Here is a 16,621-nt window from a genome sequence, read left to right on the forward strand (position 1 = left end):
GCTATTCTGTTTTATATCATGAGAACACAGCATAGAGTCTAAGAGTGTAGAGTTTTGCTGTGTGACCCTGGAAAAATGACTTAACCTCTCTGTTCTCTGATTTCTTAATTCATAAAATAAGAATCATATTCCATCCTCAAAGAGTTGTTGAGAAAAATAAATGGGCCAATATCTTAGAGCATGTGTCTTAGAGCAAGCTCTAACATAAATTAACTGTCTAAAAATCATCAGTTGTACTGTAACTGTTAGGGTGGTTGTTATTGTAATTATTTTATTTCCCCTATGATGCTGTGAGTTCCTTCAGGACAGGACAGTATCTTGTTCATACTTGAATCCCTCTCATTGCCCAACATGTTGCTGCACATGGCACGTACTTATCAGTTGAACAATCAAGCAAAAGAACCAACTGCATAGTCCTGTCCTGCCTGCTTGTATTAACTAATATTTTAATCTCTTTTCCTATTGGTCCCTCCTTACACACACATACACACAGACGCTGGCCATATCAGACCTTAGTTATATAGAGAGGCAGGAATAAGCCTCCTTAGAGTCTGGCAAAGGCTGCTGTTCTGGGTATCATGCATATAGGCTGCACAGAGTGCTACAACAGGTTCTTCTCATCCATTAATTTATTTCGCTCATTTAGTCAATCAGCAAACCTTTGCTCAGCACTTACTCTGTGCCAGGCACTAAGCTAAGTGCCAAGCTAAGAGAGGCATAGTATTGCCCGCAGGGAGCTTGAATCTCATAGAAGAAACAGACCTTCATGAATATTAACTCAAGTGTAAAGTTATGACAGTGACATAGATCACATGGGTGGCGTTTAGTAGGAGGGACTGGCCTAGCTGGGGAGAGCAGGCAAGCCGCAAAGCACAGCTCCAGGGGCCTTTGTTCACAGCATTGCCAGGGTGCTCCGGGGAAAGAGAATCAATAAGATAAAAAGAGAGTCAAGTAAGGCTTTATTATGGGAAGAGGGTAAGAAGTCACACCATCTGCTGCCTGCAAGTTGGAGAACCAGGAAAGCCAGTAGTGTCGTTTAGTCCTTGTCCCAAGGACTGAGAGCCAGGGGAGTGCTGATGTCTGGGAGCAGGAGATGATGAATGAATGCCCCAGCTCCAGAACAAAGAACAAATTCACCCTTCCTCTGCATTTTTGTTCTACCCAGGCCTTCAGTGGGTTGAGTGATGCCCGCCCACATTGATGAGGGTGGATCTTCTTTACTCAGCCCACTTACCCAAATGCCAATCGCTTTCAGAAACATCCTCACAGACACACCCAGAAATCCTGTTTTATCAGCTACCTGGGCACCCCTTAGCCCAGTCTAGTTGACACATAAAGTAACTATCCCTTGGAGGTATCCTAGGCTGAGACCAACAGAATGAGTAGAATTCGGCCAGGAGAAGAGGCATAAGAAAATATTCTGGGTAGAGAGGACAGCCTGTGCCATGGTCTTGTGGCAGGAGGAAACAAAGTGCCCACAGGACCAACTTGAGAACCAAATCAAGAACTCAATCCCATTTACAATAGCTGCACAAAAGTTAAAATACCTAGGACTATATTTAACAACCAGGGAGGCGAAAGATCTATAAAAAGAGAACTACAAATCACTGATAAGAGAAATCATAGATGACACAAACAAATGGAAAAATATCCCCTACTCCAGAATCCCACAATTCTTCCCGTGGATCAGAAGAATCAATATTGTTAAAATGTTCATACTGCCCAAAGCAATCTAGAGATTCAATTCAATTCCTATCAAAATACCAACATCATTTTTCACAGAATTAGAAAAAACAACTCTGAAATTCATATGGAACCAAAATGAACCCTAACAGCCAAAGCAATCCTAAGCAAAAAGAATAAAACTGGAGGCATCACATCATCTGACTTCAAATGATACTACAAGGCTCTAGTAACAAAAAAAAAAAAAATCATGGTACTGGCATAAAAGTACTCACATATATCAATGTAACAGAATAGAGAACTGAGAAATAAAATTATGTACCTACAACCAAGTGATCTTTGACAAAGCAAACACTAGGAAAAGGACACACTGTTCAATAAATGGTGCTGGGGAAAATTGCATAGCCATATTCAGAAGAATGAAACTGTATCCCTCTCTCCCGCCATAAACAAACATTGATTCAAGATGGATTAAAGGCTTAAACATAAGACCTGAAACCATAAAAATCCTAGAAGAAAATCTAGGAAATGCTGTTCTAGACATAGTCCTCGGAAAAGAATTTATGACTAAGACCCCAACAGCAAGTGCAACAAAAACAAAAATAGACAAATGGAATGTATCTAAACTAAAGCTTCTGTACAGCAAAAGAAATAATCAAAAGAGTAAATAGAAAACCTACAGAATGGGAAAAAATTGTTCACAAACTATGTATCCAACAAAGGACTGACACCCAGAATCTTCAAGGAAATCAAGGAACAAATGACCCTGCTAAAAAGTGGGCAAATGACATGGACAGGTATTTTTCAATAGAAGATATACAAATGGCCAAAAACCATTTAAAAAAAAGCTCAACATTACAAAATGCAACTTAAAACCACAATGAGATACCATCTTACTCCAATTAGAATGGTCATTATTAAAATGTCAAAAAATAATAGATGTTGGCATGGATGCAGTGGGAAGAAAACACTTATACACTGTTGGTGGAAATGTAAATTAGCACAACCTCTATGGAGATTAGTATGAAGAATTCTCAAAGAACTAAAAGTAGATCTGCCATTCAATTCTGCTTATACCCAAAGGAAATTAAATCTATCAAAAAGATACCTGCACTCATATGTTTATTGCAGCACAATTCACAATTGCAAAGATATGGAAACAACCTAAGTGCCCATCCATTGATGAGTGAATAAAGAAAATGTGTATACACACACACACACACACACACACACACACACACACACACTGACACACTCCATGGAGTATTATTCAGCCATAAGAAATAATGTCTTTTCCAGCAACTTGGATGGAACTGGAAGCCATTATCCTAAGTGAAGTAACTCAGGAACAAATTAATCCCAAAAAACAATAGATGTTGGCACAGATGTAGTGCAAAGGGAACACTTACGCACTGTTGGTGTATAAGTAACTCAGGAACAGATAAATGCTACGTTTTCACTTCCAAGTGGGAGCTAAACTTGGCTATGCAAGGACCCATAGAGTGTATAAGGGGCATTAAAGACTCAAAAGGGGGGAGGAATTTTCATTGAGGAATGAAAAATTACCTATGGGGTCCAATGTACACTATTTGGGTGATGGGTATACCAAAAGCCCAGATTTTACCACTGTACAATATATACATATAACAGAATTCAATTGTAGCCCATAATTCCATTAAAATCAAAAAGAAAGGGAGAAATTGTTTAAAAACCTGTTTAATTTTGTTGAAGCAGCACTTTACAAAATAATTTGGCTATGAAACCTTTTCCCCTCTAAACACTATTAATAATTTTCTCTTTTCTGAAACACAGTTATAAAGCAGTACATTCCGATGGTAGTACTGATGATTTTATTGTTGTTTTCATTCTTATTTTGAAAAGTAGAGAGAGCTGAATTGCACAGTGGGTGTTGTGTTTGGGACCCATAATATTAAACTTTAATGCATCCACAAAGAAGGCTGGGAATGACTGTCTTTATTCTGGTGGCCAAGTGCCCAGACAAAAATCAGAAGTTCTACAAAGGACATGAAAAAATACATATTGAACCAGCAGCCTCCGCCAAGGGTAATGAGAAGTTTAATTAGACAGGACAGGTACACTTGCCAAGCATGGGTGGCCACGAAGAGGCCAGAACGGTCCTGGAGAGTGGCAGAGAAAAGGACCCCTTGACAAGAAAGATCGGCCAGAGAAAGGTCTCTCCTAGGAGCCTGGTTTCACAGAGGAGCAAAGTGCGCCCCCGTGGAGGCTGCGTGGCAGCTCAGAGGTGGCAGAGCGGAGACTCAAACCCAGGGCTGTCTGGGCGAGAAGCTCTGATACCTCAGTTGCCTGACAGAGAAAAGGGAAGGTGGGACAACCTTTGTCTGGAGCAAAGAGCCTCCAGAGCCCCCGAAGGCCTTGCTTTACTTGCATGATTTTCTGGAGCAGGGGCTCTAGAAAGGACCTCCAGATGCTGAGGACCCCCCACCCATGCCCTCCTTTCTGGGTTCAGGCATTGCCCTACACAGGCCACTGGGAGGGAAAGACACTAAATAGCCATCAACATCGGTGTTTCTAAGTATTTGGGCACCTTCTTTCACCTACTTGCTTGATGGAGATGGTGGGGAGAAGTGCAGGGGGAAGGGGAGGAAGCTAGAAATGAAATCATCACATGGAGTGGGTGGGGGGGTCTAGAAAGGGAAAACTGATCCCCAGGGGCAGGTCTCCTCCTGGGAGTGGCGTGAGGCTGGGCTGATAGTTATCGAATTTGATACATTTGTTTTCCTCAGTACTGGGTCTGTGTGCACTCAGATGGTGCCCAGGGTAAATTCTCAGCCAGGTTCACAGCATATTACTAGGTGATGTCTGCTTATACCACTCTCGATCCATCAACAGCCTGTAGGTTATTGCAGAGCAATGACATCAAGAGCCTGTGCCTGCCCCTGGGATGGATGGAAGAGGGATGGGAAAGACAGAAGTAGCCCCCAAAAACCTCCCAGAGGACAATTAAATTACAGCCAAGAGCATGTGCCAGTTGTCCTAAGTTCCCAAAAATAGATGCATGACATCCCTGCTTACGTCACCTCTGCCAGGTATGAATGCTGGGGGAGGGGAGGGGTGGTCCAAGAAGTGTTCATAAAACACCTAGGCTGGGCAAGTGTTTGTGTGTGTGTGCATGCGTGAGGTGCATCTTCCGACTGGCCTTCGCCCAAAGTGTTCAGGGACCAGTTTGTCCCCCTAAGTGCCCTTCTCTCCTGCTCCCTCTCCAGCCCTCAACACACATAGAAACCTGTTGCCCCTCCTGCCCCCACTGAGAGCCCATTCATGGGATTTTTAAATTGACAAATAAAAATTGTATACATGTATAGTGTGCAACATGATGCTTGGGTATATGTATACATTGTGGAAGGGCTAAATCAAGTTAACTAGTGTATGTATTACTTCAAATACTTACCCTTTGTAGTGAGAACACTTAAAACCTACTCTCTTAGCAATTTTCAAATAAACAACATGCTGTTCTTAACTGCAGTCACCATGATGTACGACGGATCTCTTGAACATATTCCTCCTGTCTAACCAAAATTTTGTGTGCTTTGATCAACATGTCCCCAACCCCTCCACCCCGGCCTTGCTGCATGATCTTACTTACATGTGGAATCTAAAAAAAAATCAATCTCAAAGAGACAGAAAGATAGCCAATATATTATGATTAAAGGCATGATCCTTTACCAGGAGAATTTGCCTCTGCACTTTGAAAAGGGTACTGCTTAACCATTAGACTGGATCTCTAATGGACACTGAGGGGGACAGGGGATGGGTTTCCCAGCAGCTTTTAAAAGTCTCCAAGTCTTGTGCAGCGCTGGGCAAATCATGTGCGTTATCTCCATCAACCTCCATAACAATTCTGCAAAAGATGCATTCCCCAGCCTCATGTATCAGAAAGGGAAACTGAGGCACCGAGACAGGAATAGGGCTTGCCCAAGGTAACCCAGTAGTGGAGCAGTGCCTGTTTTCACTACTCAGTGCTTCAACAGGAACAAAAAAATATCAGGGTGGGCATGGTGGGGGTGGACAGGATCCTCAGAGACCCTCCAGATGCAGCACTCACAGACCCCGCTCCTCCGGCTGGGCTGGCCCCACGTCTGAGGACCCCAAGTCCTTCTGGAGCCCTTTCTTACACCCCACCACCACCACCATCCCCAATCCCTCCCTCTGTCCTCTTTTCCCTCCCTGATTCTCCTCGGTCCTCCCTCCCTCTCTTCTCTCCTCTTTCACTTTGGGAAGTAATTAACAAGGTGGGATTATTCTGCCCTTGCGTTCACACCTCCCAGAAGGAGGCAGCTGGTTTGGGGCCATCCCTAAGCAGTTTTTAAGAAAGCAATCTAAGATGAATAGAATGTACTTCCCCCGCCTCAGATTTTAGCAACAGAGTCATTTCTCCGGGAAATAATGATAATGAAAAATTGCCTCCAATTATTCAAAGGCTGTTTCCATGAATAATTCAGGAGCAATGGAGCTGGGCCTCCTCACCTGCTTGTCACAGCACTCCTCCTCCAACCCACCCTTCCTCGCTCCTGGGTGCTTCTTAACTCCCCAGAAATGACTCTAACTCTGGCACTGAGGCTCCTACAGACTCTATTTCTTAGAAATGCCAAGTACGATAACCTCCAGTGTTTGATAACCACACCATGCCCCCGACACTGGGCTGAGCAGGTTGGGTGCATTCCTCATTTAATCCCCCCACAATCCTTCGAGCTAGGAACTGGCATTACCCACATTTTACAGATGAGGAAGCAGAGGTTCGGAGAGGATAAGAAATTTGCCCAAGGTCATATACCTAGAAGTGAGAAAGCAAGGATTCAAGCTCAGAACATGCCAGAGCCTTCCTACTGTAGCAATCTATGGCTGATGTCCATTTATACAGAGGGACCAGGGTCATTTCCTGGGTTACGTTGCCAATGACCTCTCTTTTTGCTCCCCCTCTCAATTTTGAAGCAGGGTAGCTCTTTTGGTTCATTCCAATATTTTAAGGTTTGCATAGAATAATTTCTCTTCCTGGGATGTTATTGGACTCTTCCATTTTACAGCTCTGACTTCTTGCAAGATTGGTAGGTGAAAACTTGGGGAACCTCCAGATTGCCCAATCTCAAGTCCAGCTCCTCAGAGGAAACTTTTACAAAGTTTTATGTGAAGGTCAAAGCAGCCCGAGCATCCACAATCCCCTCCCTCATCTTTCTGTCACCATAACAACCTCCATCCCATCCGAACGAGCAGGAGAACTGGGAGGAGCAGCTTGGGAAGAGGACTTTGAGCTCTGAACCTACGATGTTTATACTAGAGTCTGCTCTGACTCCTTACCTGTTCCTGTGGGATGGATACCTTGTACCCAGCTACACCCTCAGCACAGGTCCCTACGAGGGACCAAAGCCTGGCACCAAACAGGGGAATAGAAAGATGGCATGGTTCACTCTGCACTAATCATGGACAGACTGTAATCAGCTCCAACACAGAGACAGCCACTGCACTCCTGGCAGCCGCCATCCCTTCTTCCTTAGAAACAGAACCCTAGACTCCTCTGACACACTGTCCCCAGGAATAATGACTGCATTTCCTGGCCTCCCTCGGCAGCTAGGTTCTGACCACATGAAATGTAAGAAGTAGTATGGTGGGAAACTTCCAGTAAGTCTTCTATTAAACAGGAGGGGGGAGAGGTTCTCCTTTTCCTTCCCATCATCTCACGTGCTGCCAGGTGTTCAGATGTGATGGCAGAAGAAGACCAGAGCTTCTGCCACACCAGCAGGGCAGGAGGGGGTCCCTGACCTCACTCATCTCTTGCCCTCCTAGCACCTGCTGGCCCCTCCCATTGCCAGACCCACCTGGAGGACGGAGTGGTCCTTCATGGTTGGCCTCTGGGTGCCCCAAGCAGGGCAGAGAGGGAGGAGGATGATCTGGAAAAGCAGATGGAAAATACCTAGCACAGCCACTAACTTGCAAGCAGCTGGTCCTCACAGTGGAAGGCAATTCTCCATGCACACCCACAGCACAAAGGGCATGCAGAATGCCTCCTGACCGCCTGCTTCATGGGCAAGGAAATGAACGTGCTGCCCAGCAATGACGCCAGCCTGGGGGCTCAGATAGGGGATCCCCAACCAAGGCAGCCATGACTCCAGAAGATGGATTGCCCGCATCCCCCATGGACAGAATCCAAATAGCTCCTCCCCTCCCCTCTTAAACCCTCCTCAGCGCTCCCAGCCTGAGATGTGAGCCAGTAGCCAATCTGCATACAGACCATTGTGTGTGCTTGTTGATTCTTTTTGTTATTGTTATTGTCATCTTCAACTTTTTATTGTGGTAAAATACACATAACTATATAAAGTTTACCATTTTCCCATTATTAAGTGTACCATTCAGGGCATTAAGTACGCTCACATTGTTGAGTATACTTAATGCAATCATTACACCATTCATCTCCAAAGCTTTTTCATCAGCCCAAACTGAAATTCTGTACCCATTAAACAAGCACCCTCCCATTTTCTCCTCACCCCGGCCCCTGGCAACCACCATTCTACTTTCTGTCTCTAGGGGCCTGGATACTCTGGGTACCTCATTTGAGTGGAATCATGCAGTATTAGTCCTTTGTACCTGGCTTATTTCACTAAGCATAGTGTCTTCAAGGTTTACCCATGTTGTCGCATGTGTCAGATCTTTTGCAAAGCTAATTATTTCATCGTCTGCACATGCCACATTTTATCCACTCATCCATTGTCAGGCGTGAAGGTCTTGTTGGCTGCCTTGTTTTGGCTTTATTAGGGAGGTGATGGGGAGCCCATGAAAGTTGTTGAGTAGGGGATATCATAATCAGAGGTTTTTTTAAAAGATAATTAAAGCAACAATGATACAAAGAATAGGTTAGGAGGAAAGAGGCAGGAAGATAAGTGGAGAAGCCATTGCAAGCTTAACATGTACCATATTATGTTCTTTAAAAGCAATGCTGGCCGGGCGCTGTGGCTCACGCCTGTAATCCTAGCTCTTGGGAGGCCGAGGCGGGCGGATTGCTCAAGGTCAGGAGTTCAAAACCAGCCTGAGCAAGAGCGAGACCCCGTCTCTACTATAAATAGAAAGAAATTAATTGGCCAACTGATATATATATAAAAAATTAGCCGGGCATGGTGGCGCATGCCTGTAGTCCCAGCTACTCCTCGGGAGGCTGAGGCAGAAGGATCACTTGAGCCCAGGAGTTTGAGGTTGCTGTGAGCTAGGCTGTCGCCACGGCACTCACTCTAGCCTGGACAACAAAGCGAGACTCTGTCTCAAAAAAAAAAAAGAAAACAAAAGCAATGCTGAGGATAGGGTGGGTCTGTGTTTGGGACTCTGACAGGAGACCACTGTGCAGGGTACCCTGTAGAGCGTAGGCTCATCCTCTCCAAGCTGGGGCAACCCAATGTGTGCTGCCTCCCCAAGCCTCCTCTCTCAGTCTACACGGGCTGCAGACACCAAATCAAGTGTTAGTTGGCCTTCTGCGGGGCCCACTGTGGCCGTGGTGAAAGGACCCCACTTCAGAGGCTGTGGATAGGCCAGCTGGGCCAGGCCTAGACAGAGGGCATGGCAGACGCACAGCAAGCTCTGGCAGGAAGCGCTCAGGGGAGGCCAAGTCAGGATCTCTCCCGGACGCCAGAGCCTGGGAGCCGCCCAGCCTTTGCCCTGCTCCTCGAGTGCAGCAAAGCGAGCAGGATCAGGTGGGCAGGCGACGTCGCTTGGAACCGTGCAGAGCTGAGAGCTTCTGCATTTCCATGCTTTAAGAGAGGCCCCCACAATTCCCCACAGCAGTACAGTGGGGCAGAAATAAAGGAAACTGAGCAATAGCCCTGATTAGGCAACATAAGGTACTTGTTTCCACTCATCAGGATGCCAGGTCTGTTGCAGCTAAAATGGAAAAGCTACATGTTCTGTACCAGGAAAGGAAATGCTTTCGGTGCCTCACACGTGTAGCTCAGCATCCCTGGACACGCTAGTCGGGGAGGTAGGTCCAGACCCACGTCTGGAGGCTGTGAAAAGATGGCTGGGAACTGAGGAGGAATGAAACGGTGCAGGGCTGGGGAACAGGGCCGCTGTGCACAGCACTGCAGGTTGCTCACTGCACAAGGGCGCCTGGCAGATGCGGCCAGCGCCCTTCTCCAACATGCACAAATGCTCCATTCTCCCAGCTTTGGTAAGACAAAGGCTTTGAGTGGCAAGGTGGAGCTTCAGAAATCACTTTCTGGTCCTGATGTCCCCAAGGCAAATTCCTCCATTATCTGCTCTCATAACCCCACATTGCACCTGTCACAGACACAAATTTACATTTGTTTGTGGGACAATTTATCGATGTCTGTCTTCCTCTACATTATAATCTCTATGAGAGTGGGGGGCGGGGCAGGGGCTGCTTTGGTGACGGGCAGTGCTTGGCACAGAATGGATGCCAAGTGAAAACCCCCCTCCCAGCTGTGGGCTGCCACAAGGCCCCACAGGATGACTTCCAGACCCCAATTTCTATCCCCAGCACTGGGCTCCGGTTCCATGGAGAACTGCTGTGGCTCAGGAGTGGCCGAGGAGTTTGGCCTAGAGAAGGAACACCACCCTCTCGCCTGGCCGTCCTCGTGCTCCTGCACCTCCAGATTTTGAAGGGTGTGCAAAAACTCCCCAGCCACCAGTGAGGGTAGAAAGCCAATCACGCCCCCTCTCCTCTTGTGCCCCACCCCTTACACCCGCGGCAATGCCATGAGCTGGCCAGGGAACCCCGTGACAGAATGATGGAAAAGTCCAATTTTCTAAAAGCCATCTAAGTCAGACTCTTTGTCTGAAATCCATACACCCCGGCGCACACACACAGACATTATTTCAAGCTGCAGAGTTACTCACAGAAGTCAGCAACGGCAAACAATACCTTTTGTAACAATGGGGGAGAAAGCGCTGGTTTTCAAAGAAGCCTAATTTCTTTTTTCCTCCCACAAAAGTCATCGTCCTTCGGGTTTTAACAACAACAAGCTTGGCTTAGAGAGGAAGCTCTTTGGGAAAATGTTTATATCCATTTGGGGAATAACCAACCACTTCAAGTCACTCCTCAATGTTTCATTCTTTCCCAGATGTCCACACTGCCCCTTAAAGACAGCAAATGCCACACAGCCATGGGTGTTTCTCAGCCTACAGTTTGGGCTAGCAGTTGTATGAAGCAACAATTGCTGTATAACAAACAGCCTCCAAATCTCAGTGGCATTGAACAATAAGCATTCACTTTTCACTCTCAGGCTTACAGGTTGGCCGGGCAGCTCTGCTCTGTGTGTTCCTCAGCCTCCTCCTGAGGACAAGGTGAGTCGGGTGACAGTCAAGCGCAGAGGGCAAGTCAACTTCACAAACACATTCTAAGCCTCTGCCTGCACCGCATCTGCAAGCATCCCGTTGGCCAAAGCAAGTCCAATGGCCAAACCCAAGTCAGAGGGCAGGGAAGTATCGTCCACCTTTGTGAGAGGATCTACAAGGTAGGACAGCAAAGGGCATGGATAGAGCAGAGGACCCATCTCCTGCAGCAAGTGAACCACCTGCCGTCCACCAAGCCCCATACTTGCTGAGTTTCCACGACACGCAAGGCACTATGGGACACCACGTTGAATTAAATCCATCTCCACCCTCAAGGAACTTAAAATCCAATAGAGAAAACAAATGGGTCCATTAAAAGGTGACGTTTGAACGTGAGGAAAGATCTTGGGAACTGGGGAGGCAGTGACACATTTTGTCTATGAAAGTCAAGGAATACTTTGCAGGGAGGGAACATCCTAAGTACAAGAATGATTTTGACAGGGAAAAAGGATTCTTAGCTCACCAGCCAAGAGAAGAAATCCAAGATCAATGATGATGATGGCTAACATTGTGTCTCTGACATTGTAAACTGCTTTAATTGTACTGGATAATAAGGATCCAGAGGATGCCAGTTTCCCTGAATGATAGAGTTGAAGAGGATTCGGGAAGTCACCTAATCCAAGCCTGTGTCAGGATCCCTGAACTTTGCTGCAGGGCCCTGGAGACACAGAAAGATGAATAAGATACAGTTCCCTGTTTTCAGATTGGGCAGTCCTTAAAACACTCAGAATAAGCTGGGCATGGTGGCTCACACCCATAATCCCAGCACTTTTTGAGGCCAAGGCCAGGGATTCCTTAAACCCAGGAGTTCAAGACCAGCCTGGACAACATAGCAAGACCCCTTCTCTACAAAACATAAAAAAATTAACTGGGTGTGGTACCACATGCCTGTAGTCCCAGCTACTCGAGAGGCTGAGGCAGGAGGATCACTTAAGTCCAGGAATTCAAGGCTGCAGTGAGCTAAGCTTGTAGCCAATACACTCTAGCCTGGGTGACAGTCTCTTTCTCTAAGCAAACAAAAAACAAAAACCATTCTACAGAGGATATAAATAAATGTAAGAGGCTTTTTAGAACTACCTATACCAAAATAAATGAGAAATATCTGCATGTGTGGTAGTACCTGGCTTGTGATTATGGGAAGTCAGCAGGACCAGTTAGTAACAGGAAAGAGACCCCAAACAAGGAGAGCACTAATGTAGGCAGCCTCAGGGACAACAGAAAGGCTGAGCGGTGTCTCAGGGTCAGGGTCTACCTTCTACCCCTTTCCCTGGAGGAGAATCCAAATTCTCTGTGTTAGTGCCTGGAGTGCAATTTCTCTGGAGGCTCCCAGGTTCCAAAGGGTTCAAGTGAATCCTGATTAACTTCCTAGAACTTGGAAATTGGGAGCAAAATCGCCTCTTCAGAGCCATTTGTTCTCAGTCCCAATGGGGAAACCGAGGCAGCATAGTAGACCCTTCTCTCAGTGGTGATCAGATCTAACCAGTACTCAAGGGCATCTAGAGGTTAACGTGGCACAGAAATTCTCAATGTGAATTCTGGGAATGGTCATCCGTGACTGTAAACACCCTGAAATGACATGTAACATGTGTTTTCATGAGTGTAATTTTGGAGTAAGAATTCATAGTTTTCATTATATGCATATCCTCAGCAGAATTATGAACAAATTTTAAAATGTGGCCCACTCATTCCTTCATTCCTCTATTCAATGTACCCACACTCACTGACGCTGACAATTTGCAGCCACATGCCAGCACAGGTGGGCACAGGGAGGACGAGACGGCAGCCCTGTCTTTGGGTAGGACAATCTGCACGTCATCCTGCTCTTCTGAGGGCCCGTTCGACAGGTTGGCGGAACTTGAAACCCTTTTAAACAGTGTGTCCATCTGGCCGCCCAGAGTTATTCCCCATGAGTTCAAATCCTCTCCCCTCCACACCACACCCTCCCTGCTTCCCTCCCTTCCTGTTTCCAATTAATACCTAAGAAGCGCCCCCTTCATGCCTGTCCCTGGGCTGCGAATCTTGCTGAAACGTGGGACCATACTTTGGATTGAGCAGATTCTGACGCAGTTCATCTCTATGGCAAAAAAAAAAAAGGAAAGTGTGACGTCCTCCCTCTTCTCCACTCTTCCTGCCCCACCCTGCCCTGCCCCATTCAGGGGAGGCTTTGTTTTCTCCTTGAAGAAGCTGTGGTGACAACTCCCCCTGTGTTGATGGTTTACGGGAGGGAACGTTGGAGAATTGCCATGGTTACAGGCCCCCTTCTGCCTCCATCTGAGGACCAGAGGGAGCTGGCGGGGAGCACCGAGCAGCAGCTCCTGGTGCCGCTCAGCCCAGAATCACCATTAAAAAAAAATGTTTACATCAGAGGAGAAATTGCTTCTCAAATAGCAAAGGGAAAACGCCGGGTTTGATGAGATTGTTACACAGAGTCTTGGCTGGGTTGTTTCTCCCTTGCTCCCCCCCCTCCCCCTGCCCCATTATTATTTAAGGTTGTATTAAATCAGGCAAAGGGAGCAGACGACAAAATGCAACTTGGTGTTGGCAGCTCTGGCAGGACGCCCAGGCTCGGTGCTGGCCCCGCATCCCATCCTCTTCCATCTGCAGCGGCAGCAGCGGCAGCAGCCACCAGGATCAGCATCTCGCAGCAGGCCCTGCGTGCAGACCAGCCCGAGCTGACAAAACCAACCTGCTCCCTGGGGACCGATGGGCACAGGCAGACCATTGCGATTCTGAAACAGAGCCAGACCAGGCTAGGACCTGGTGCCCACAGCCCTGATCCAGCCCTGCTCTGGATGTGTCCTTGGGCAGGTAGGTCTCTTTGCCGCCCTTTCTTGAAAACAAGGGCATAGGTGACCATCCTGAAAGCAAAGCAGCGGGATGCCATTCCGAGGGTCAGCCTGCCAGGGTCCTAACCCCGTCTCTACCACTTTCTAGTTGTGTAACCCTGGGCATCCTGGGCAAGGTGCTTCACCTCTCTGTGCCTCAGTTTCCTTACCTGACAAACAGGAACGATGACAGCATTTACAGCACTGGAGTTGCTGTGAGGACACTCACAGTCACTCAGAAGCAGGTGTAGCCCTGGCAGATGGTCAGTAAATGAGCGCTGTCATCCCTGCGGCTATGACATGTTGAGAGTGTCTCCATTCTTTCAGGAAGCCCAGAAATTAATGCTTCCTTCCATAAGGAGTGCTGTTTGGGCTCCCAGAGGGCGGAAGAGGCAGTTGGCATGATGACGGGGTAACACTTGCCCCCCATTCTTCCTCCCAGCCCCTCCTCTGAGTGGATGCGTGGACATGGCCTCACTGTGCCGCATTCTGGAGGGCTCAACCCGAAGAGACCTGCTTCGGGGAGACCGTGCTGCTGCGGCAGGTGTGAGTGGCCCTGAGGGGCTGAAGGGGCCTGGCTGCAGTCGGCCGCCACGGGCAGGAGGCCTGGGTTTCTTCCCATCAAACACCTAGAAGCAGAGATGTCTTTGGGCGCGTTCCTTGGACAGGTGAACCGGGAGCCAAGAGAAAGGTCCCCATGGGGAAGCCACAGCTAGGAAGAGTGAGCCAGACCACGTGCGTGGATAGCAATGGTCTCCTCCCTCTGTGTCACTCAGCACCAAGCCCCATGCCCACCTCACATGCTGCAATCTCGCACCTGCCAACTGAGGCACATGCTGTCGCACTCCCCATTGTGCACATCAAGAAACTACGGCGTGGCCTCTTGCCCAGGCTCACACGGCATCCATGTGGCTGAGACTGACTTTGACCCTGGGGTGGTTCGGGCCTCTCTGTCCAGTTTCTAACCACGAGGCCTGCTGGGAAGAGGACTGTGGTCATTGTACAAAGTCCCGGGGCTTCTGACCCCTCTCATCGCTACTCTGTTCTCTGCTGTCTCATTGTTCTTTCTGAGAACATAGGAAGGTCTTGAAAATCCAGCCTTGCCTACCCCGTGCGGAAACTGCGATGGAGGATCTGGAAAGACCAGAGGCAGCGGCCTGCCCCACACCGAGACACCTCGCCGGAGGTGGTCTTGGAAGAACCAAGCTTTAGTTCTTCCAAGATGCGAGGATTCTTCCCACAGGCCTGTGGTGCATTAGCAAGTTTGACTAATCTGTTTAGCCAGCATGGCCGGGCCGCAGGGGCCCCCAGGAGGGGTGCGGGGAGGTCCGAGCGCTCACTACCCGCCACTCACTCCGGCACCTCCTGCTCTGTGCCAGGTGCCGCCTCAGGTGCTTTCCCTGCATTGTAGCACTTGAGCCTCACAACCACTGGAGAAGATAAAGACGGGCTATTCCCACCACACAGATAGAAAAGGAGCCTTAGAGGGGTTAAGTGCCCCTCCAGGTTTCTGAAGCAGACAGTGACAGAGTCAGGATTTAAACTCAGGGTTGTCCAGATCTAAATCCAAAGTCCTTCCTCTGTTCCCGCAGGACCCTTCCTCAAGGCAGACCGTGAGAAGAACTGTCACAAAAGCACCAGGCCAGTCTTTCTGGCCCCCAAACCAAGCTCTTAGGCGTTGGACTCAGTCCCTCTCCTCAAGGAAGTCCCACCTAGGCAGCGGGACAGAGCAGCCAAGAAACAGCCAAGCAGCACTTGCAGGGGTCCACGAAGGAGGGTGAAGGTGGGAGGTGGGCAGAGGCTTAAAGAGGAGACATCCCCTGTGGGCCGCAGGGGGCACTCTGGGGGGGGGTGTTGCTGGCAGGATTGACTTGTCAGAGCAGAGGAGGGACCAACCAAGCAAAGGCAGAGAGACAGAGACATGTCTGGAAGGGGCAGAGGGAAGAGGAGGAGGTCTACAGATGTAGGGGGGAGCCCTGAGTGATGAATTGGAGGCAGTCCCTCCCAGGGTCAGTGAGGAGGGGTGGGAGGTCCCCAAGGTGGGTGTGTGGTGAACTCCAGGGTCAAGAGTGGCTGTAGGGACCAGCACTCCACTCCCCACTCGTCTCCTGGCAGCATGGCTCAGGCCAGGAGCCCTGGCACCCCACCCACCTTCAAGCCCCCACTTGGAAAGAGAAGTAATTTTCCATATTAATGCATCTGAGTCCCAAACTTGCTGACCTGTGAAAAACCCTTCCTGGTGATTTATTTGTCTCCTCCTGCTAAGACAACTGCCTCATTATTTTAAGTCATGCACACCACAGAGGCGCTAACTCACTTCTGAGGTCATACTGGGCTTGCCTCGGGTCCCCGGGGTCCCTGGCCCCTGGGGAGCATTGCTAAGAAAGGTTGTTTCACAGCACTTTGGTCCAGGGACCATGAGCAACTTCCGAGAGCCCCCAGTTCTCCTGAGATTTGGCCAGGAGGGGCCAGACCTAAGAGGGTCTGAGCTCATGGCAGTAGGCAGTAAGGCAGGCACTGTATCCTGGCAGGCACCCTGGGAGAGCCTTCATGGGGTGCACAGTGGACTCAGCCGTGATCAGGAATAATCTTATACTTTAAAAGACCTTGCTTTTTCCCAGATAGCAATGAAAAATGATAAACAACCCTACCCCCCATTTTCTCCTTCACTGAAAAAGAATGTGTGTTAGGCAATGGGTGCTAGAGGCTGTTCAGATCAAAACCAACTTGGAAATGGAAACTCA

Source organism: Microcebus murinus, chromosome 14 (assembly GCF_040939455.1).
Source record: "Microcebus murinus isolate Inina chromosome 14, M.murinus_Inina_mat1.0, whole genome shotgun sequence".
Classification (NCBI taxonomy): domain Eukaryota; kingdom Metazoa; phylum Chordata; class Mammalia; order Primates; family Cheirogaleidae; genus Microcebus; species Microcebus murinus.